The sequence below is a fragment of the Geotrypetes seraphini genome, chromosome 8 (genome assembly GCF_902459505.1).
Source record: "Geotrypetes seraphini chromosome 8, aGeoSer1.1, whole genome shotgun sequence".
In the NCBI taxonomy this organism is placed as follows: Eukaryota; Metazoa; Chordata; class Amphibia; order Gymnophiona; family Dermophiidae; genus Geotrypetes; species Geotrypetes seraphini.
Genome location: NC_047091.1, coordinates 93,791,323 through 93,813,505, shown reverse-complemented (window position 1 = coordinate 93,813,505; position 22,183 = coordinate 93,791,323). Strand labels below are relative to the sequence as shown.

At 41.8% G+C, this 22,183-nt stretch overlaps 1 long non-coding RNA gene across 4 annotated transcripts in view; it reads left to right on the top strand.

Moving 5' to 3' along the window:
• The window catches only part of LOC117364545, a 63,367-nt gene extending 46,768 nt beyond the window's left edge, over positions 1 to 16,599 (top strand). For all 4 annotated transcript variants that reach the window (XR_004540275.1, XR_004540274.1, XR_004540273.1 and 1 more), the window contains exon 4: positions 15,474 to 16,599. This is a non-coding gene — a long non-coding RNA (uncharacterized LOC117364545). The remainder of the gene's footprint in view (positions 1 to 15,473) is intronic.
• Positions 16,600 to 22,183: the final 5,584 nt, after the last annotated feature.

Sequence of the window (22,183 nt, the reverse complement as noted above, 5' to 3'; positions counted from 1 at the left end):
CTCATCCATGCAGAGGTTGAGCCATTTAGATTCAGCCTCGATTTGCCTTGCCAGGTCTTTCTTGGGACAGTTTTAAAACCAACCATTCAACTCAACTGGTTGACGCCATTGGAGTAACTGTCTTGGTAATTGCAATACCTCCATTCTGCAGATTTGCCACCGTGTGAATCAAACCTAGTTCCCCAGGTTCTCAACCTCCTGTACTAACCATTAGGCTGCATCTCCACTTTATTATAGTATCCCATTAGACTACTCCTCCACATATTATGATATCCCATAGATTGTCATGCTCTGTGGCTGGTGACTGGACCCTAGGTGCTTACTCCCTAGTGCAGGGCTGGGCATCCATGTTCCTGAAGGGCTGCAAGCTATTCAGGTTTTCAAGATTTCCACAATGAATATACGTAAGATTGATTTGCATGTACGTAAGATTGATTTGCGTGATCATGTGACAGAATGCTATGTGTGGTTGTATTGGTTGAAATTAGAATTCTTTATAAATTATTGGTCATGGAGTATCTTTGTATTCACAATCAGGTGCTGAGGCATTTGTTAGATAGCATTCTGCCTTATGAAGTGCAGCATGAGTTGTGTTCGGCTACTCAAGCTGATGTAGTTATTCCAACAGTGAAACAACTGTGATTGTCAGTGTCTAGAGTTAGTATGTTTTCTTTAATTCTTTATAATTTCAAAAAATATACCAAGCATTCAACACTTGTACAGAAAGATAGATTAAGACAATATAGCATGTACGTCAAAACCAAAATAATACTTATATCAAGAAATTAGATTTACTGCTTAATCTATCTCAGGGGTGTTAAAGTCCCTCCTCGAGGGCTGGAATCCAGTCGGGTTTTCAGGATTTCCCCAATGAATATGCATGAGATCTATTTGCATGCACTGCTTTCATTGTATGCTAATAGATCTCATGCATATTCATTGGGGAAATCCTGAAAACCCAACTGGATTGTGGCCCTCGAGGAGGGACTTTGACACCCCTGATCTATCTCAAGTTCTCAATAAGACAAAAGGGATTCAAAAGTAGAACTAAGTGAAATTTAAAGGCAAAAAGAAGAACTAAACGTTACTAAGTAACCTGTAGACTGCAGTTGAGTGAGAGTCCTTATTCTTACAAAGTTGTTATTTTTCTTCTCTCCAAGGTGTTTAAGGGATACAAGACTGGATAACTGAGATGGTTCTAGAAAACATACTTTAAGGACTGGTATTTTTTTTAATACACTTGCAAGGAAATCTAAATCTGAGGTAGAAAAACACCTCCAATATCGGTTACAGCTGGTCTCAAAATTAAAAACTGTCGCCTCATTTTTTGTTTCTCCTTAGAGACGTCAGGAAACATCTGAATTTTATATCCCAAGAACTTTTTAGATCTATTCTGGAAAAATATTCTCATAATCCATTCCTTATCTGGAAGGAGAGCTACCGTCAATAAAAGTGTAGCTGGAGAAGAAACAGAAACATCAGAGGCTTCTAGTAAATTTGAGACATCTAGTGGACTTTCATGTTGATTTTCACTTTCAAACGGTTGCTGCTCTTTTATTTATTTTTTTTTTAAGATATTAAACTTGAACAAATGGGGGAATAGACTGTTCTGGTATATTTAGAACCTCTTTAAAGTACCTCTTTAACATATCTAAAAGAGATATCATAGGAATCTTTGGAAAGTTCAACAGACGTAAGTTGATAGCTCTACCTTAATTTTCCAGCATTTCTAACTTCCTCCTCAAAAAGTATTATCTATAATCAATGCTTCCTGGATTTTCTTTATTGATATAACTTTTGTTGACATTTTTTGTGATTCATTTTGAACTGTAGACAAATCCTGTTTTAAAGAGGTAAGTACATTTCTTTGTTTTTTTAATTTTTCCCCTAAGTCACTGACTTGTGGTGCCAAAGATTTTCATAGGTTAACAACAAAGTCCCACAGGGTGCCTAAAGTAACCTCAGGGGGTTTATTTATTGCAGAAAAAGTTGCAAGTGTCACTAAAGATTTCTTAGGTTCCAGCCATACCTCTTCTTTGCCTTGGTCCATCTTCTTTGATGCTCTTTCATCAGGCTTTCTCCCAGGATTTAATAAATCCCCTTCAGAGTTCACTACCAAGCCCTCACTGGCCTCTCGCGACTCAAACACTGCCTTTTCGGACATGTTCAGCTTACGTGAAGAGCTTGTTCTCTGAGGCTGCGGAGGTGGAACTTGGGTATCTGGGTTAAGAGTATCATTGAGCCCTAAGACATCCACCACAGTATCACTCCCTACCGGCGTCTCCAGCAGTTGAATTTCCGGCACAATTGACTCATTGCAGTTGCCGCATTATTTCATCAATAGTGCCGATTGAAGGTACCACCGAGTGTTTGGAGGCACCTCCAACACTCTTTCCCCTTCTTTTTGGCATAGCCACAGATAAAACTCAAAAAGTAAAGGTAAGATTCTGAAGCATCTCATCAATTGCAAGCTGCAGCGGCCATCTTGGATCCAGAGTTGCCGAGTTAGTATGTTTTCATATGTTGGCTCTCAAGAGTGGAATAAGCTCCCAGAGTACATACAACAGCAAAAACATTTGTGCAATTTTTTTTAAAATGCTGAAAAAACATCTTTTCTGTAGGATGAACTACACTGTAGGATGACCTAAACTGGTATGTGTCTAGAGGAGGTGCTGGTAGCCTCTTTGGGATTTTATATTATTTGTATGTGTTATGATGTTTGATATTGTTGAAATGTATGTGATTTTGATTATGTTTGTATCTTATTGTGACCCGCCTTGGGAAAGGCGGGATATAAATAAACTATAAATTAATTCCATTATATGCAAATAGATCTCATACATATTCATTGTGGAAATCTTGAAAACCTGACTGAGTTGTGGCCCTCAAGGATTATGGTTGCCCACCACTGCCCTAGTGCCTGGTACTCTTCCTGAGCCCCCAGCACTCCTATGTAATTTGAAGAAGGAGGATAATGCCCAAACTCAGCACCTGAGTGTTAACTAATGCTCTCCTCTCTTTGGGGAGATGCCATGAACCTCTTCTCCTCCCACTATTAATTCATTACTTGCAGGATCTGTGGGACCACTGAAGTCCTTTTTCGGAGATGCCAAATTACCCAGTTCTAGGCTGGAGACTTTTTGACCACGCCTGGTTTTAAATTTACATCCCAAAGCAGTGTGGGATCTGGAGTGCCTGATCCTGTCTGTTGAAATCAGAACGTAATGCACCAGGATGGGGGTGTTCAGAAATCCAGGACTGCCCCACAACCTCTAGCATGGAACAGGATAACTTAGCATCTTTTGCTTTTAGTGAAGGGGAATGCATTGACTCGCTCACATAATGGTATCCAAAATAAGTCTATTGCCATCACTACCTGAGATCCTGTCACGAGCTCACGACCCCTTCATTTCCAGTCTGTCTCCTGTCCTTTCACCCCTATTGTACTCAGTCATGGCAGCAATAACAAATATCTGAATTCCAGCTCTGATTGCTTTATCACCATGCAATTAGGACATCTGAGCATAACTCTTCAGGCAGCTCTGGACACATTTTCCATTTAGAAAACTGGAGAAACAGAATGGGAGAAGATATCAGTTCTTAGTATTTCTGTGTGCGCTTCTCCCCCCTCTTCCCTTCTCCAGGCTGTCAGAATCTGTGCCCCTGGAGAGCTTCTTCTCTTTCCCAGGCTCATCTGCCAGGCAACAATTCAGTGTTTGGTGCTTGGTTTCAGAAGAAGCGGGACAAGGAGAATATGAAAAGGCAGGTGTTCATACACTAGGTTTATTAGGTACACAGTCTGGCACCACAATTATTTTCCTGACAAACGGGCAGAATCCTAATTCTATATGGCAAAGCCCCCTCCCTCCTCCCAACAGTCAGGCTGAAATACATTTGTCTTCATAGAGAATAAAGCTTCTGGTCACTCTTGCCACCCAACTTGTACTTTCTCATTTGCCTTCTACTAATGACCATCCTTTGTTCTCACAAAAAGACCTCCAAATCTTCACTTTGGTTCCGATGCTCCTTTTTTCATTAAGAAATCTAGTAACCCTAGCAATAGGTGGCAGAGTCCTAAACACATTGGTTGCCTGGGAGTAACTTTTATGAAAGAATGAGAGACATGGTGAAGGCAAGAGGGGAGAGAGAAAGAAACAAGGTGACATCGGGGTGTATGTGTGTGTGTTATGAGAGAGAGAAAGACTGGGTGAAGGCTGGTGGGCCGGCATGAGAGAGAAAGAGAAAAACTGGATAAAGGCTGCGGGGGAGGGGGGAGGGGTATGAGGGGGAGGTGGTGGTATGAAAGACAAACAGGGTTAAATCTGGATGGATTGGGTATGAGCAATTGATTGACTAGGTGGAGGCTAGTGGGGCAGGTATGAGAGAGAAAGAAAGAGAGATGGTGAAGGTAGGGGAGGGGGGAAGGAAAAAAAATACCTCTTGCATTATAACTATGGCAAATTGTAACCTGTTAACTGTATACACTTCTCCCTCCGTAGTCGCGGTTTCAGCAAGTGCAGTTTTGATTATTCGCGTTTTTTAGCTTGCTGGCTCCTCCCCCCCCCCCCCCCCAATTACGTCAGCATGCATAGAGAAATCGCTGATTCCAAGTGTTTACAGAGAAAATCGCTGATTCCTGTCACTTTCTTTGCCGTGCTTTCCCTCTCCTTCAGGAACAGGCCAGGTCTCCCACCATGTTATTTGCGGTTTCACCATATTCTCGATGATTTTTAATAGAAAACAGCGAATAACAAATGAAAAAGTTATTCACAGGTCTGTTAATTCCCTATCACAGCGAATAATAATAATAACTTAATTTTTCTATACCGCCATAGTCAAAATGACTTCTAGGCAGTTTACATTGGAAGAAGGCTGGACAATCAGTGAAGAGAGAGGAGTTACATAAGAAATAGGAGTTGCATGAGGAATTACATCAGGTTTGCCAAGGGGAAATATCATAGTGAGAAAAGGTCATCTGTTTAGGCGATTAATTTGTCTAATAGAACGGTTTTAATTGATTTTCGGAATGCGCCGTAGGTCTGCCTGGCTCTATTTCCCAGCCAGGATTGCTGTCTGCTTGCTTGGAACATGAAGGTTCTGTCCAGAAAGGATTTGTATTTGCAGCCTGTGATCTTAGGGTATGTAAAGATGTTTCTGTTTCTGGTTGTTCGTGTGAGGTTGTGTAGCGTGAAGTGTGGTAACAGGTAGGACGGTACTAGTCCCCAGACCTGTTTGAAACAGATACATGCAAACTTGAGCAGTATTTGCGCCTCCACTGGCAATCAGTGTAATTTTTTGTAGTAGGGGCTAATATGGTCTTTTTTCCTCAGTCCGAAGATTAAGCGAACTGCAGTGTTTTGCACTATTCTTAATTTTTGTACTGTTTTTATTGGGATACCCAGGTAGACGATGCTGCAGTAATCCAGGATAGATAGGATTAGCGACTGCACCAGTAATCTAAAGGATGTTGTGTCGAAGAATTTTTTAATAGTCCTTAGTTTCCACAGTGTGTAAAAACATTTCTTCACCAGTAAGTTTGTGTGGTCAGCCATGGTTAAGTGTGTGTCTAGTGTGATACCCAGTATTTATATGGTTTTGGAGATTGGGTATTCGTGGTCGTTTATTTTTAGTGATGTTCTGGTTATTTTGTCATTGGGGCTTGCCAAAAAGTTTTTTGTCTTTTCTGTGTTTAGTTTCAGTTTGAAGTTGAAGTGTGTGGCGCAGTGGTTGGATCTACAGCCCCCGCGCTGCTCCTTGTGACCCTGGGCAAGTCACTTAATCCTCCATAGCCCCAGGTACGTTAGATAGATTGTGAGCCCACCGGGACAGAGAGGGAAAATGCTTGAGTACCTGATTGTAAAAAAACGCTTAGATAACCTTGATAGATGGTATATAAAAATCCTAATAATTGTGTTGAGTAAGGTTATCTATAATTTCAGTTGAGATATCATTTAAGGGGATTAGGATTGATATATCGTTTGTATATATGTAATGCTTTAAGTCTAATTTTTGTAGTAGGTGACCTAAGGATGCGATGTAGAGGTTGAACAGTGTGGGAGATAGTGGTGAGCCTTGGGGTATCCCCGATGGGTTTTTCCATGAGTTGGAGTAATTTCCATTGCTGGCTACTCGGTAGGATCTGTTTGTTAGGAATTCTTGGAACGGAGGGAGAAGTGTATTATGTATGTTAACCTGTAACCCATTCTGAGCACTTTGGGGCGGATAGGGTAGAAAATGAATTGAATAAATTAAAAACTAACCTCCTCCTTTATAAAGCCATGCTAGTGTTTTAAGCGCCAGCCACGGCGGTAACAGCTTGGATACTCATAGGAATTCTATGAGTGGTGCTAAAAACGCTAGCACGGCTTTGTAAAGGAGGGGGTTAACTAACTAAATAAGATGGAGTGGGTATGAGAGTGAGAGACAAGTGTAATTTTTGATGAGTGACTAAGATCCCTTTTCCTAAGGTAGGGCTTTTCAAACCAACCAGTCAGTTTTTCAGAATATCCACAGTAAATATGCGTGAAATAAATGATCACAGAAACATAGAAACATGTTGGCAGATAAAGGCCAAATAGTCTGTCTAGTCTACCCATCCACAGTAACCATTATCTCTTTCTCTCTCCGAGAGATCCCACGTGCCTATCCCAGGCCTTTTTGAATTCAGACACAGTCTCTGTCTCCATCACCTCTTCCGGGAAACTGTTCCATGCATCTACTAGCCTTTCTGAGTGGGCAACTAGAATTCTCAAGAGCCAGAACTCAGTTGGGATTTCAAGATTTTCACCACGAAAATGCATGGGGTCCATTTGCTTGTACCACTAGACCCCTGAATTAGCACATACTGGGTTTCTAGCATAGGCATATTTGTTGCAGATCTGTCTGGAGTGTCCAAGGTAGAGTTTAGGAAGCCCTTGCTTAAGGCTGTGAACATTCCTTCGATTGCACCCCCAGCCCTTTCCAGGTGCAAAAGGCACATTTCTCTGCATGGCAGCATGCAACACTTGCCACTGATCCCCTTCTTGATCATTCCTAGCAATCTGTTCGCCCTTTTCGCCGCCACAGCACATTGTGCAGATGGCTTCATGGATTTGTCGATCAGAACTCCCAAGTCCCTTTCCTGGGAGGTCTCTCCAAGTACTGCCCCGGACATTCTGTATTCGTGCATGAGATTTTTGTTCCCGGCATGGATCACTTTGCACTTATCCACATTGAGCCTCATCTGCCATGTCGATGCCCATTTCTCGAGCTTGATTATGTCACGTTGCAGATCTTCGCAATCCCCCTATGTCTTCACTACTCTGTATAACTTCGTATCGTCCGCAAATTTAATCTCCTCACTCATTGTACCAATATCCAGATCGTTTATAAAGATGTTGAAGAGCACAGGTCCAAGCACCAAGCCCTGTGGCATCCTGCTGGTGACGCTCTTCCAATCTGAGAATTGTCCATTTATCCCCGCTCTCTGTTTCCTATGCTCCAGCCAGTTTTTAATCCACGTGAGTATTTCACCCTGGATTCCATGGCATGCAATTTTCCAGAGTAGTCGTTCATGTGGAACTTTGTTGAATGCCTTCTGAAAATCCAGATATACATTGTCGACCGGGTCGCCCTTGTCTATCCACATGTTTACTCCCTTGAAGAAGTGCAACAAGTTCGTCAAGCAAGATCTGCCTTTACTGAAACCGTGCTGGCTGGTCCTCATCAGATCGTGTCCGTCAAGGTGATCAATGATGCGGTCCTTTATCAGTGCCTCTACCATTTTTCCCGGTACCAAGGTCAGACTCACTGGTCTGTAGTTTTCCGGATCTCCCCTCGAACCTTTTTTGAAGATCGGCGTAACATTCGCCACCTTCCAGTCTTCCGAAATCTTTCCCGATTTGATCGACAGATTGGCTATTAGCTGAAGCAGTTCAGCTATAGTCCCTTTCAGTTCCTTGATGACCCTCGGATGGATGCCATCCGGTCCTGGGGATTTATCGCTCTTATGCCTATCAATCTGCTTGCATACCTCTTCTAGACTGACCGTCAACCCTGTCAGTTTCCTGTCTTCATTTCCAGCATATAGCCTGATTGGTTCTGGTATGCTGTGTATTAGAGAATATACACAACACCTAGTCATTATATCATTAATAGTCCACAAAAGACCAAATACTTATTTTTTAAAAACTTTTCATGATCCTCAGAGGGCTAAAGAATCCCGTTGGTTCATGTGAATCCAATCACAGAACCCGATCGTCATAGGATCGACAGTTTATATGTTTTTTTAAATTAAATATATTTTTTAAACTGTGTATTAGAGAATGACACGGGGAAAAAATCTGTCCCCATCACTGCCCTGTCACCGGACCACCGTCCCCTTCACCGCACCATCCCCGCCGTCCCCTTCACTGCCCGTCCCCAAACCCACCATCCCCTTCCCTGTCCCTGCCGTCCCCTTCACCATCTCATCCCCGTCTCCGCCGTTCCCTTCACCGCCCCGTTCCCGCAGCATCCACCCTTCCCTCTTGCCACCTCACTGCCCTTCAGCAGCCCGAGAATCTCCCTCCCTCCTCCTTACTCTTGTGGTGTAAAGAAACTTAAGGAAGGAAAGGTGCATGGTCACCGATTGCACGTGGCCCCTTCCCTCCGGCCAAATTTATCTCCCTCCCTCTCCCTTACCTTCGCGGCGCTTTAGAAAAGAAACTGATGCCGGCGAAGCCTACCTGTGCCGCCCTGTAGTCACATATGTGTGGGCGGAAGCTTCTCCTCTGACAATTGTCATTTTATAAACACAAATAAAACAGAGCAAGGTTCAACAAAACCCTTCTCCCCTCACTTTCACAAATATTCCCTTCACTATTGTGAAAACTGAACAAACCAAATTACTACAGAATGCTACATAGAAAAATCAAGGTAACAGAATACTTTAGTCACACATGGCAGGAATAGTGTTAGGGGAGTACAACTATGGCAACTGCCCCCTGGTCAGAGAGAGAGAGCCCTAAACCAGCTGGAAGCTAAAGAATCACAGCCTACACTTTGCGGTCCCCAGTTATGTCTAAAACCAGCTCTAGCAGGATACATATTTCAAATCTGAAATATTCTAATCACAAAATATAAAATAAGTTTGTTTTTGTTTTTTTTGTTGTCTGGTAATTTTATTCTTCAAACCACAATGGTCTCAGGCTTTTGTTTTAGGTTCCTTCTGTCTTCATCGTGGCATGGTTGGCTCCTGAAGGTAACATAGGTGCAAGAGGAGCTGGGGAGAAGATGCTGAGTCTGACACGAGCGCAATTTTTTTTACCAGAGGAGTAAGATTTTTCACCACTCCTACGGGGCAGTAAAAGGTCTTGTCCCCATCCCCGCGGGACGGTGAAAGGCCTTGTTTCCATTCCTTTGGAAAACCAGTTGCAAATGTCTCCATTCCTGCGGATTTAATGCGATGACCCATGGTTTACCACGGTAAACGGTCTCCATGTCAAGCTCTACTGTGTATATCCTCTTCGGTAAATACAGACGCAAAAAATGTGTTTAGTTTGTCGGCAATTTCCTTGTCCTCCCTTAGCACTCCCTTTATTCTATGGTCAGCCAACGGCCCCATCGCTTCCCTCGCGGGCCGTTTCCCCTTAATATATCGAAAGAACGGCTTGAAGTTCTTTGCCTCCTTGGCTATTTTTTCCTTGTAGTCTCTTTTGGCCCCTTTTACCGCCTTATGGCACCTGCGTTGATGTTGTTTGTGCTTATTCCAGTTTTCATCTGTTTTTGACCTTTTCCATTCCTTAAACGAAGTTTTCTTGTTTCTGATCGCTTCCTTCACCTCTACAGATGCCATGTTAGTCCACTGTGTACGATAATATAGAGAAGTTATTAGAAATGAACTAAAACAAAACAAAAGGAATAAAGGTAATACATTTTTTATTGCACTAAATCCCCTCCCCCTTTCACAAAGCTGTGCTAGCGACTGCCCCTGTGGTACCTGCTCCGAAGCCCATAGGGATTTAAAGGGCGTTGGGGCCTTTGCTGTGCGACAGCCAGTAGCGCAACTTTGTAAAAGAGGGGGTAAGTTAGTCCATTGAAAAGGGAATTACCTTTATTTATTTTTGTCTTATTTCTATATAATTTTTTTAAAAGGGAATCAATAGTACAAATCAAGGCAGGAACTGGTGTCAATTTTTGTGTGCAACCCTCGGTTCAACCCTGTTTAGTTTGGGTTGGGGCAAGAGATGGGCATGGGTATTGAAACCCATTCTGAGCTTATTGTAGCATTGCGGGATAAATCTATGCACTCTCTCTGACAGGCACATTCTTATTACAGGCTGAAACTCAAGGGTCACGTCTCGTAGCCCATTCTTCGCTCTCGGTAGTGCTGTGGTAGATTTATGCTACCCATATCTCTGCCTCATGCCTCACCTCAGGGGCTGGGAGAACTTGAGATTGATAACTGCACAGCTAGATTTATACACGCTCCCCTTCCCAGTGATGGGAATGAGCTGCAGAATGAAAATCCACCTGGGTACCGTTCCACAGAGAAGACGGGCAACTGCCTTGTGAAAAAAAAAAATGCTCAAGCTTTTATTTTTTTTCTTTTGCATGGGAGAACATTAAGAAAACAAATTGCTCTTTTCTTGACAAGTAATTAATTACAGAGAAATCCTTCTGCCCTAGAATGTTCTACAAATTTTTGGGTTTCTCCAATTTTTGTTTGGATATGATTTGCCCACAGGGAAATCACACTGCAGTTTGGGCCCTCTGAAGACATAAGAATATAGGAATAGCCTTACTGGATGAGACCAGTGGTCCATCTAGCCCAGAATCCTGTCATAAAGGCCAGAAGTACCTGGCAAAAACCCAATAGCAGCATTCCATGCCATCGATCTAGGGCAAGTAGTGGCTTGCCCCATGTCTGATTTAATTCAATACCTGATGCAGTGAAGGTGGAGGGGGGACTGCTTGCTAGGGCAATCTGTACAGAATCCCATCTGATTATGGTGACAAAATTTGTGGGTACTGGGCAGCTAATAGTAATTGCTACTGTGTGGCATTGATAGGAGGGGGTGGGTACAGGTACCAGCTGACTCCATTTCATTGGAACAGAATAAGACATTCCTGGTTTTGCTCTGTTGCATCTAGGGCAGTGCTTCCCAAACCTGGTCCTGGAGGCAGTGGCATAGTAAGAAGGATGCAAGGGGTGTGGACCACCCCAGTCACCAAGTCGGTGGGGGGCGCTGGCACTTCTCCACCCTGCTCTGACACACCATGCAACCCTTGCACCATCCCTCCTCCCATACCTCTGTATTTTTTCTGCCTGTTGCTTGCACCAGCCTGGTCCCCTCTGAATCAATTCCGGGTCACAGGGGCCAGGAAGTGACATCAGAGGGAATCCAACACTGGCACGAGGAGCATGCTTGCAGAAGCCACTCGCACCAGTGAAGATTAAGAGGTACGGGGATGTGGAATGGGGGGCAGGAAGGAGCTATGGGGTGCGGAAGGAGTGGGGGTGTGGAAAGGAGGGCATGGGGGGTGCTCACCTCCTTGGGCACCTCCTACCCTAACTATGCCACTGCCTGGAGGTACCCCTGCCATTCAGTTTTCAGGATGTCCCCAATGAATAGTCATTTAATACAATATGGTGAGAAACCTAAACAGCTTCAAATTGTATTCCTACCCCAGTTTAATGAAGATAAATTGTTCTCAACAACTGTCACATAATTTTACTGTACTCTAAACATATAATAATAATTCAACAATTCAAAAGTTGTTAAATTTACTACAAATCTCATTACTACAAATCTCATTATCAAATTTAACAACAATTATATTATTTTAATTTTTCATATTGCAGTTTCTGCACTACAATTACATATCACATTCCCTATTCATACTCATTAAAATTTATTACAGTTTGTTTTAGCCCAGTTCCAACAGACTCAAAAACCCCCTAATCCTCACACATAATTACCATACTATTGTACCGACTAAATAGACAAAATGGCCCAGATTCTGTAACTAGCGCCATTGTTTGTGGCACCTTAAAAGTGGCCACTGATCGCATGTCGATCAAACAGTGGCGCCAGGTACAGAATCGCGCCTCTGGCAAAAGTAGGCACTGGAAATATAAGCCAGGGTTTTCCTGGCGCCTAACTATGATGCAAATCATGCCTTCGTAGGTGCTTTAGGCCACCTAACGCCACTTCTGGTGTTAGCCACACCCACAGTGGCATTAGATGACCTAAAGCGCTTATGGAGGTGTGATTCCGGTGCAATTTTTTAGGCACCAATAGGCGTCTTGTAAATCAGTTAAAAATGCCATTTCAATGACCTCTTTTTTTTCCCCTGAATTTGGGTGCCTATTGGTACAAAAAAACAAACAAACCCCAAACCCTGTGCCGTTTAGAGAATCCGGGCTAAAGTCTTTAAACTGCAAATGGCCATCCCATTCATATGTAAACAAGAAACTATGCAGATAAGTTTCCAAACTTTTCAAATTTCCAAGCTTTATTTAAAACTAGCTGATGGCCCGGCGTTGCAGGGGTATTTAATTATAGCAATAACACTGTAAATGGATTCAAATAAAGATACTTTATAATGGTGAATGAAATTATTTTTTTACAGCTTTATAAAAAGTACAATATTCAAATTATAATGTGAAATATTTGACAAAATAAATAAAATACAACTAACACAAAACTTGATTAGAAACAACATTTTTAGTTTCACCTCCAGGAGCAAGAACATATAAATTCTTGGGTGAAGAGACCCCCAGAACATAGCACCCCAGGTAGTGAGGGATCTGCATACCAAGTTTTGTTCAAATCGGTCAAGCCGTTTTTGATGTACTGTGAGAATGGCAGCTTTTGACATTTTTTCCATTGACATGAATGGGTGAAATCTGATTTTCTGTTTGTAGCTCCGCCCACGTGTGCAGGTGGGCCGCGAGACTCCCAGAACATATCACCCCAGGTAGTGAGGGATCTGCATACCAAGTTTCGTTCAAATCGGTCAAGCCGTTTTTGCGTGATCGCGGCACATACACACACATACATACATACATACCTCCGATTTTATATATATAGATTTGATAAATGGCTTATAAAAAATTTCAAAGCGATTTACATTTATAAAAATAGACGTATAGGAACATATAATAGACAGACATAAACCATGACTAACTAGAAATTCAGGTAAAAAGGGTAGAACTACAATTTCATTAAAAAGAGGAATGAATAGGGGAAAAACATTAAAGGGAGGGGTTTCATGCATTAGTCTCACATTACATTATAAAGTATGCGTAGCATGTAAATCTCTCTCATGCATATTTATTTATTATGGATATCCTTAAACCTGACTGGCTGGGGTGCTTCCAGGACCAGGTTTGGAAACCACTGATCTAGGGACATGCAGTTCCTGCCTTTCTTAGATTAATGGTAATACAGGCTAAGCTGGTAGAGAAACGGTGCTGGTAACCCTACATTTGGATTGCATACATTATTTTTACTTCTCTTGAGGGATGGCATTTAATGATGTTTGTGAACAGAATATTATGTACATATAAAGAGGTTAAATGTCCAGTCGTCTTTATTTTGTGAACCGCCTGGAACTTTTTGGGTGTTGGCGGTATAGAAAAATAAAGTTATTATTATTATGGTCTTTGGCCTTGAAGCATTCTCACATTATGACATGGAAACAAAAGAAGTAGGGTATATTGATGGTCAGTTACCAGATCAGGTGGGGTTTTGGTGCCACAGGACCATTCTTTATCTCTGAGATTTTCTATCTTTAATTCACTCACAATGTCCTATGGTCTGTTCATAGACAACGGCGCGAAAGACAAAAGCGCGTGCCGACAATTGAGCGCAGCGCGTGCTGCCGCGCCGCTCTAAATTACAGTTTTTAGGGGCTCCGATGGGGGGTTTTGTTGGGGAACCCCCCCAGTTTACTTAATAGACATCGCGCCGGCGTTATGGGGGGTTTGGGGGGTTGTAATCCTCCACATTTTACTGTAAACTGAACTTTTTCCCTAAAAACAGGGAAAAAGTGAAGTTTTCAGTAAAATGTGGGGGGTTACAACCCCCCCACCCCCCACAACGCCCCCACAACGCGGCGCGATCTCTATTAAGTAAAGGGGGGTTCCCTCCCATGCCCCCCCATCGGAGCACTAAAAACAGTAATTTAGAGCGGCGCGAAGGTGCGCGCTGCGCTCAATTGTCTGGGCGCGCCTTTGTCCCGGCGCGCTTTTGACCTGACACCCCTATGGTCGGTTCAGTTGCTTCTTTTATCTCTAGTGACAGTATGCAGCTGAGCCATCCTGCAGGAGTTAGCTGGTGCTTTCTAGTCAGTGCAAAGACATGATTGAAAACCTACCATTTTAGGATAGTGATCAGTCAGTACCCGACCCTGGCAGGCCCATGGACAGAGCTAGATGTTTTCTCTGTGCTATTGCTGTAGTGGTGACCTATTCACCTTCCTTTGGCCATCCTCATACCAACCCAGTGGTCTACACCTGCCTTATTTCATGTATAATTTCTCCAAGCAGAGACCAGGTATTAAGCCAATATGTACATTTTTTTCTGATTCACATGTTCATATCACAAAGCCTTCCACCCCCCTTAAACATCACACCTTATTTGCAACTCCCATGAACCATCCTGCAGCTGTGCAGCCTCTAAGGTAGGTTTCTACTTCTCACTGTGCCAAAGACTTCTCCTTAGTGGATCAGAGGACACAGCAGCTTGGAGGCTAACAATTGTTTTAGTCCCTTTGCCTAGGTGTTGGGGTTTGGCCAGGGACTCTGCCAAACCCTGGTCCCCATGTATTTAGGAGTTCTGGCCAGGGATCAGAAGGCAAAGACAATTCCTCCTCCTCTTCCCCAGCTGGGTATTTATATTTGGCTCTGTTTTCCCTCCAAGGGATGGATCCTCTTACCCTGTCAATCAGGAAGGACACTTCTCTGTTCTGGAAACTGCTGGGGTGAGGAAAAGGTCAGAACTAGTTTATACTGGTAGAGCACCGAAGGTTGTGGAAATGCTGCTTCTACACTCACAAAATAATTGCATTGTTTTCAATTCCAAAGTATGTATTCCTCCCTTTAAAAGAAAATCCTGACCCCTTCCCTTTCCCTCCTTCCATTGTCTACTTATATAAGAAGCCTGGCTGTGATGTTTGGCAGAGTTCTCCTGAAGTCCCTTTTTTGACACCACCACTACTCTTTTTCTTCATATTCTCCATCCTTCTACTCAGGGAAAGCATGCCATTTATTACATGAATTCCCTTCACTTGGTGCACACTCACAAGACATTCAGTTAGCCTCCCAAGATGCCTGCTGCATCACCGACCTGTGACCATATTCAGAAAGACAGAATATGAGTGAGGCACAAAGCAATTACCTAGGATGCTGCGCCTTCCCTGCCATTTGCCCAGGTCCATGAATTCATTTATTCAGCTGGGTCAGTGCTAGATAAAGTGAAGAATGAAAAATTTTTTTTTTTTTTCAGGAGAACGGTACAGCTGTGGTGGAGCCTGACCTTTGCCAAGAAGCATGAAGAGAGTATAAATGAACCAGGAGGAAAGCAAAACATGAATATTGTCTTAAGAGGATGAGGAGAGGGTGGCAAACTTTCAATTTCATCCTTCTTCCCACTGCAGCTTGCATCATTCTGATGTTTGTTATCAGACAGTGAGAAAGTGCAGTTACGTCAATACTCATAGCTTGCTACTGAATTTGGGAGACTTGAGGAGAAGTTCTATTAGTGGTAGCCTATCTAAAGTGGGTGGGCACAAAATTTTCTCTATACCCCCCACCTACCACCCCCTTCTCCTGCTAGTGGTCCAGCATCTCTCGCTTTAGCTTCCACTCCTCACCCCATCTGCAAACCTGTATTTCTCCCTTTTCCCTTTCCTCTTCCCTGTCCTCTGTTCCACTCCTCACCCTGCTCATGATCCAGTACCTCCCCCTCCCTCACTGGTGATCTGGCATTTCTTCTTGTCTATCAACACCTCCCCTTGTGTACCTTTTTAAAATTTCACTTTCAGAGGTTGCCAGCAGAGTGCAGCAATTCACATACCCGGTTTGCATCTATCCCCTGAGCAACTTCCTGTTTCTGAATTGGGACCTCATCGGAATGAAGGTTCTGGGGCTGGTGTGAGCAGAATGTCTCAATTGCTGCTCACTGCTAGTTATCTCCAGATATGAAAATTTTAAAGATACGCTGAAGGGTGTGGGGGGAGGGGGAGTTGAGAGGCTGGGAAAAACCAAATTATCAGAGAGGAGGAAGGAAAGGGGAGGGGAGACAGAGAGAAGTGCTGGGAGTTTTCAGCTGGTAGTTTGGGGATCCTCACCAGCCACAGTAAGGGTGTGACATTGCTGGGTGGGGCTGAGCCCAAAGTGGGTGAGCTCCTGCCCACCCAGGCTCACTCTGACAAAACAATCTGATTCTGGATAACCTCTAAAAGCATCTCCAAGGATGTTCTGTTAATGCAAAAGATGAGTTCCTTGCTTTATGGTCAAGAGATGCTTGAAAAAAAAAAAAAAAAAAGTAAAAAGTTAGAATTAATCATATGATAATGTATGGAAGATTTTAATATGTTTCAACTTTACATTTGCTTTTAAAACATGTTATCTTTTAAAACACCATTAAATTTCAAGGGCATGAGGCTGCTGTTCTCTATATTTTTAACCCTTTCCTCTGAATATTTGAAAGGTTTATATGCCATTGGATGACAAATTCTGACTTGTGTATTATAGGAAACTTATTTCTTTTTCTTAAATGCCTCTGGTTTTGAACTCATACCCAAATGTCCATAATATATTCAAGCAATGCTGTGGAATTTGTGTGCAGTTCTTAATCCTAAATGAGAGAACTTTCTTATTGTGCAGAGGGGTAGCCTAGTAGTTAGAACAGCAGGCTGAGAACTACAGAGACTGGCATTCAAATTCTCATTCTCCCACTGACACTCGCTATGGTTGTGGATAAGTCACTTCACCCTCCCTTGCGTCAGGTAATCTCTCGTGAGCAGGACAACATCTTGTCTCTGACTGTGGTCAATCCAGGTAGAGAATGACACGGGGACAAATTTTTCCCTGTCTCTGCGGGAACTCATTTTCCCGTCCCGTCCCCTCCCCACGAGTTCTTGTCCTGTCCCTGCCCCATTCCTGCAAGCTCTGCCCTCATCTGCACAAGCCTCAAACGCTTTAAAATCATAAGTGTTCAAGGCTTGTGTGGTTAAGGCAGAGCTTACAGGAACGGGACAGGGAGAGCGACAAAATTTGCAGGAAATGGAGTTTCTGCGGGAATGGGGACAAATTTGTCCCCGTGTCATTCTCTAAATCCAGGTCACAATTATCCAGCAGACTCCCAAAGAAGATCCAGTCTCGGTGGCATAAATGTAGAAGAGGTGAGTCTTTTTCAAATGAAGGAAAACTCCAGCATGAGATGGCGATAGGATGTAATTAAGAGGTTGGTTCAAATGTTAGTATTACCACAACCTGATTACTGTAATTCTTTATCCCTCTCTTTTACTAAACCGCAATAGCGGTTATTAGTGCAGGGAGATGAGCTGAATGCTCTGCACTTCTCCCAATGCTCATAGAGTTCCTATGAGCGTCGGGAGCAGTGCGGAGCATTCAGCGTGGCTCCCTGCGCTAATAACAGTTATCGCAGTTTAGTAAAAGAGGGGGTATATTTGAACTTAACATCAAAACTGATCAAAAAATTGCAGTTACTCCAGAATAGGGTGATTAAATTAGTTTTTGGTCTAAAAAGATATGAAAGTGTTGCATTAGCATATTATAATCTTCATTGGTTATCAGTTGAGAGGCGAATTAAGTTTAAATCAGCTTACATAGTTCATCATATATTACAGACTGACTCTTCAGATAATCTGATTTTGCTTTTTTCTCATTTGCATTGTTCTTCCACCAGATTATGTGGTATTTTACCACATTTCCCACAGATTAGAGGAGTAAGGTATAAACGACAGCTCAACTCTTTTGCGTACGCTGCCATTATAATTTGGAATAATCTACCTGTTTACATTAGGACGGATATCAATTTCTTAAGGTTTCATAAAAATTTGAAAACTTTTTTATATGACTTGTTGTAATATTCATGTTATGATGATAATTTAATTATTGATTGTTTTTTGTATTTTTCCGTAGATTTTATGGCCTCTTTGAATGTAAATTGCCTTGAACTTTTTTGGTACAGCGCAATTAATAAATAGTGGATTAGATTAGATTAGGAGTAAAGTAAGAAAGAGTGGCAGATGCTTGGAATAGTCTCCCGATAGAGGTGGTGGAGACAAAGACTGTCTGAATTCAAAAAAATGTGGGATAGGTGGGTGAGATCTCTTAAGGAGAGGAGATAGTGGATGCTGTGGATGGGCAGACTGGATGGGTCATTTGGCTTTTATCTGCCATCATGTTCCTATGCTTCAATCCTTTTAGCTCATTTGCAGGGTTAAGCTGTGGATTTCCCAAGTCTATATGGCAAGTAATGGTTTCTAGTTGCAAGACAAAGAGTGGATATATCCTAATAAGATTGGTGAACACTATTTGTTATATAACAGTCCTTTATTCATCAAATAACTGAACGGTTCAAACTCAATGACTTGACATGCACATGTTTCGGCCTCAACCGGCCTGCCTCAGGAGTCTTAAGAGTCTTGTGGGTGAGCTTCCAGTATGCATGAGCTTCCAGTATGATAATAAATATGTTGATTCTTTAAGACCTGATGCGCACTGAAATTGAAACTTGTCTACAGCGTGGATGTTTGTTTATTTGGATCTATTTGGATGTGAAAAAAGCAATTAAGTCTAAAATCCAAATCCATTAGGGGATGTGGTTTTCTATTACTGACAAATCATGCAGAGTTTGAAGTATATTAGACTTTGGGAGAAAAAGAAGATGATATAAAACAAATATCAAAGCATTATAATAAACCAGTTCATTTGAATTTATTGGTTAATTAAACAGGATGAAGCAGGCAACATTTCTAAGCCCTGAGTGAAAGTTTGTCTCAGTCAAGCATTTTCTCTATCAGGAGAGGAGCATACCGAGTAGTGAGTGGTACTGGAGAAGCTCTCACCTACTGGATTTTCCATCGGGTAGAGGCAAGAGGCTTTACAGAGAAAGTGCTGACACCAATGCTAATAACAACAGGCGTTGAGGTGGATAGCCCCTACATCATCAGGGTCTTTCCTCAGCACAGAAAATACTGGTGTCCCTATGATTTTATGGAGAAGAGTATGCTGAGTGGTGAGTGGTATGAAGAAGCTCTCATCTCCTGGGTTTTCCATCGGGTGGAGGTGAGAGGCTTTATGGAGAAAGTCCTGATACCAATGCCAATAATAACAGGCATTGCGGTGGACATCTCCTACGTCACTGGGGTCTTTCCTCAGCACAGGAAAGACTGGCTTCCATGTTGTGCAAAACTGCAGGGCATGCCCATGCCCCTTGGGAGCGCTTGGAGCTCCGTGGAGCTTCGTTGAGCTTCGATCTGTAGCTTTGTTTCTCTTTCTTTGGAAAATATGTGGAAATGCAAAAGCAGTACTAAGCTAAAACTTCTACTCTGGTTGTCACAGGACCCATGGATAGACATATGGCTCCAATTGGATTGAGGAATATCTCTGGATCTCAAGTACTCTCTCCCTCTGAAGTCTCATTGAGCCTTCCAGAGATAACTCCTCCCCCTCCATTAATTCTTCCTGAAGTAGAGGAATCCCAGGAGGTTTCCCAGCTTCCTTTGGTGCCTCCGTTGAGTTCAGTATCTCAACCTCAACTTTTGTTTCTGAAGCTCAAGGGGATTCACAAAGCTTAGAGACAAAATGGTGGAAACAATTATAAAAAATAAATAAAATTGTGAAACATATGGTATTTCACACACATACACATTTGCTACAGCCTCATTTTATCATGTTTTAAATAGGACCCCTGAAGAAGTGTTTTTCAAAACATAGACCATGTTGGGTCCAGGTTTCCAATATGAACAACTTTAAAAGCAACAACGGTTTATTAACCTCAATAAAGTTTCAGCATTTTGTACATCGTTTCTGCAGTCTCTTGTGGTTTACTGTGGAACATGCAGAGAAACATGATTTAATGAGACAGAGTCAGCATGGGTTCAGCTGAGGGAGATCTTGCCTCACCAATTTTCTTCTCGTTTTTGAAGATGTGAATAAACATGTGGAAAAGGTGAGCTAGTTGATGTAGTGCAGTGTCTCTCAAACTGTGTGCCATAGCACAGTGGTGTACCCTGAAGAGATTCTGGGTGTGCCACGAGAGATTCTAGAATTTTACTTTATTTTTAAAAATTCCCTTCATACTCATGTACGTCACATATGTAAGAGTCTGTCAATGTTATGAGTGTCTGTGTGTGAAAGGATACAAAAACCCAGACGTGCATCATTCTTTGATGCGATTGGACCTTGAAAACTAATGGCAAGTAATTTTATTTTCATTTTTTATGCTGTAATTATCCTAATTTGAGCAACAAAGCAATCAAGGCTTTGTTACCGTTTGGATCTTCTTATCTTTGCAAATTTGGATTTTCAGCTCTGACAGAAATTAAATTTAAAAAAAAGAGACCGACTGTAGATTGTGAATGATGAAATGCGTGTGTGCTTCTTGACTATTGAGCTGCATTTTGAGTTAATTTATACTCAAAAACAAGCACATCAATCACATTGATTAGCAATTCTATTCTATCTACTTTAGTTTCACCTTTGTTACAATTACCCATACATAGCTTAAAGAACTTTAAATAAATAACTCAAATTTTTTGTTGATTTTGGAATTTTATAATTTCAATTATAATGTGCCGCAAAAAACATTTGCTCCATTTAGTGTTCCAGAGCTAAAAAAATTTGAGAGACACTGATGTAGTGCATCTTGATTTTCAGAAAACTTTTGACAAAGTTCCTCATGAGAGGCTCCTGAGAAAATTAAAGAGTCATGGGATAGGTAGCAAAGATTAGTTGTGGATTAGGAATTGGTTATCGGATAGAAAACAGAGGGTAGGGTTAAATGGTCATTTTTCTCAATGGAGAAGAGTAAACAGTGGAGTGCTACAGAGATCTGTATTGAGACCGGTGCTATTTAACTTATTTATACATGATCTGGAAATTGGAATGACGAGTGAGATGATTAAATTTGCAGATGATACTAAACTGTTCAAAGCTGTTAAAACGCATGCAGATTATGAAAAATTGCAGGCAGACCTTAAGAAACTGGAAGACTGGGCATCCAAGTGGCAAATAAAATTTAATGTGAACAAATGCAAAGTGATGCCCATTGAGAAGAATAACTCAAATCACAGTTACCAGATGCTAGGGTTCACCTTGGGGGTTAGCGCCCAAGAAAAGGATCTGGGTGTCATTGTAGACAATACGATGAGACCTTCCGCCCAATGTGGGGCGGTGGCCAAAAATCAAACAAGATACTAGGAATTATTATTATTATTTTTTTTTTTAAATCTTTATTCCTTTTTATTTCTTTCAACAAGTGTACAGTATTATTACAATTAATTTACATAACACACTTGGCATTCTTAAACAATATTATTATACATGTTTTTATTCCCTCCCCCACCTCCCACCCTTTTCCATATCAATAAAATATTCCTTACAAATTTATATATAATTATATATCCCTTTTTGATAATACAATTAATCTGACATGAAATCTGTCCCTACCCCATCCTTCTTCCTCAAACACTTTAAACATTTTATTATACCCAGTAATGCACAACAATAAATATCCCATCCTATTACATATATCTCCTTATTTTTCATAACAACATATTTCCAATATTTTTCCCTCCCTATCCCTCCCATCCCATCCCATTTCTATATATTATCCCCTAAGGAAAAAGAATAAACTTTACTCGTTATAATATTCAATTAATGGCCTCCACACCTCTTGAAATCTTTTAAAATACCCCTTCTGTATCGCAAGAAATCTTTCCATCTTATACATATGACAAACTGAGTTCCACCAAAAATTACAATTCAATCTAGAACAGTCTTTCCAATTAGTTGTTATCTGTTGAATTCCCACTCCCGTAAGAATCAACAATAATTTATTGTTTGCTGTAGATATTTGGCATTTGGCCCTCATACACATTCCAAAAATCACTGTGTCATAGGATAAAGCCACATGACTCTCCATCAACATATTAACTTGATCCCATATTGATATCCAAAATG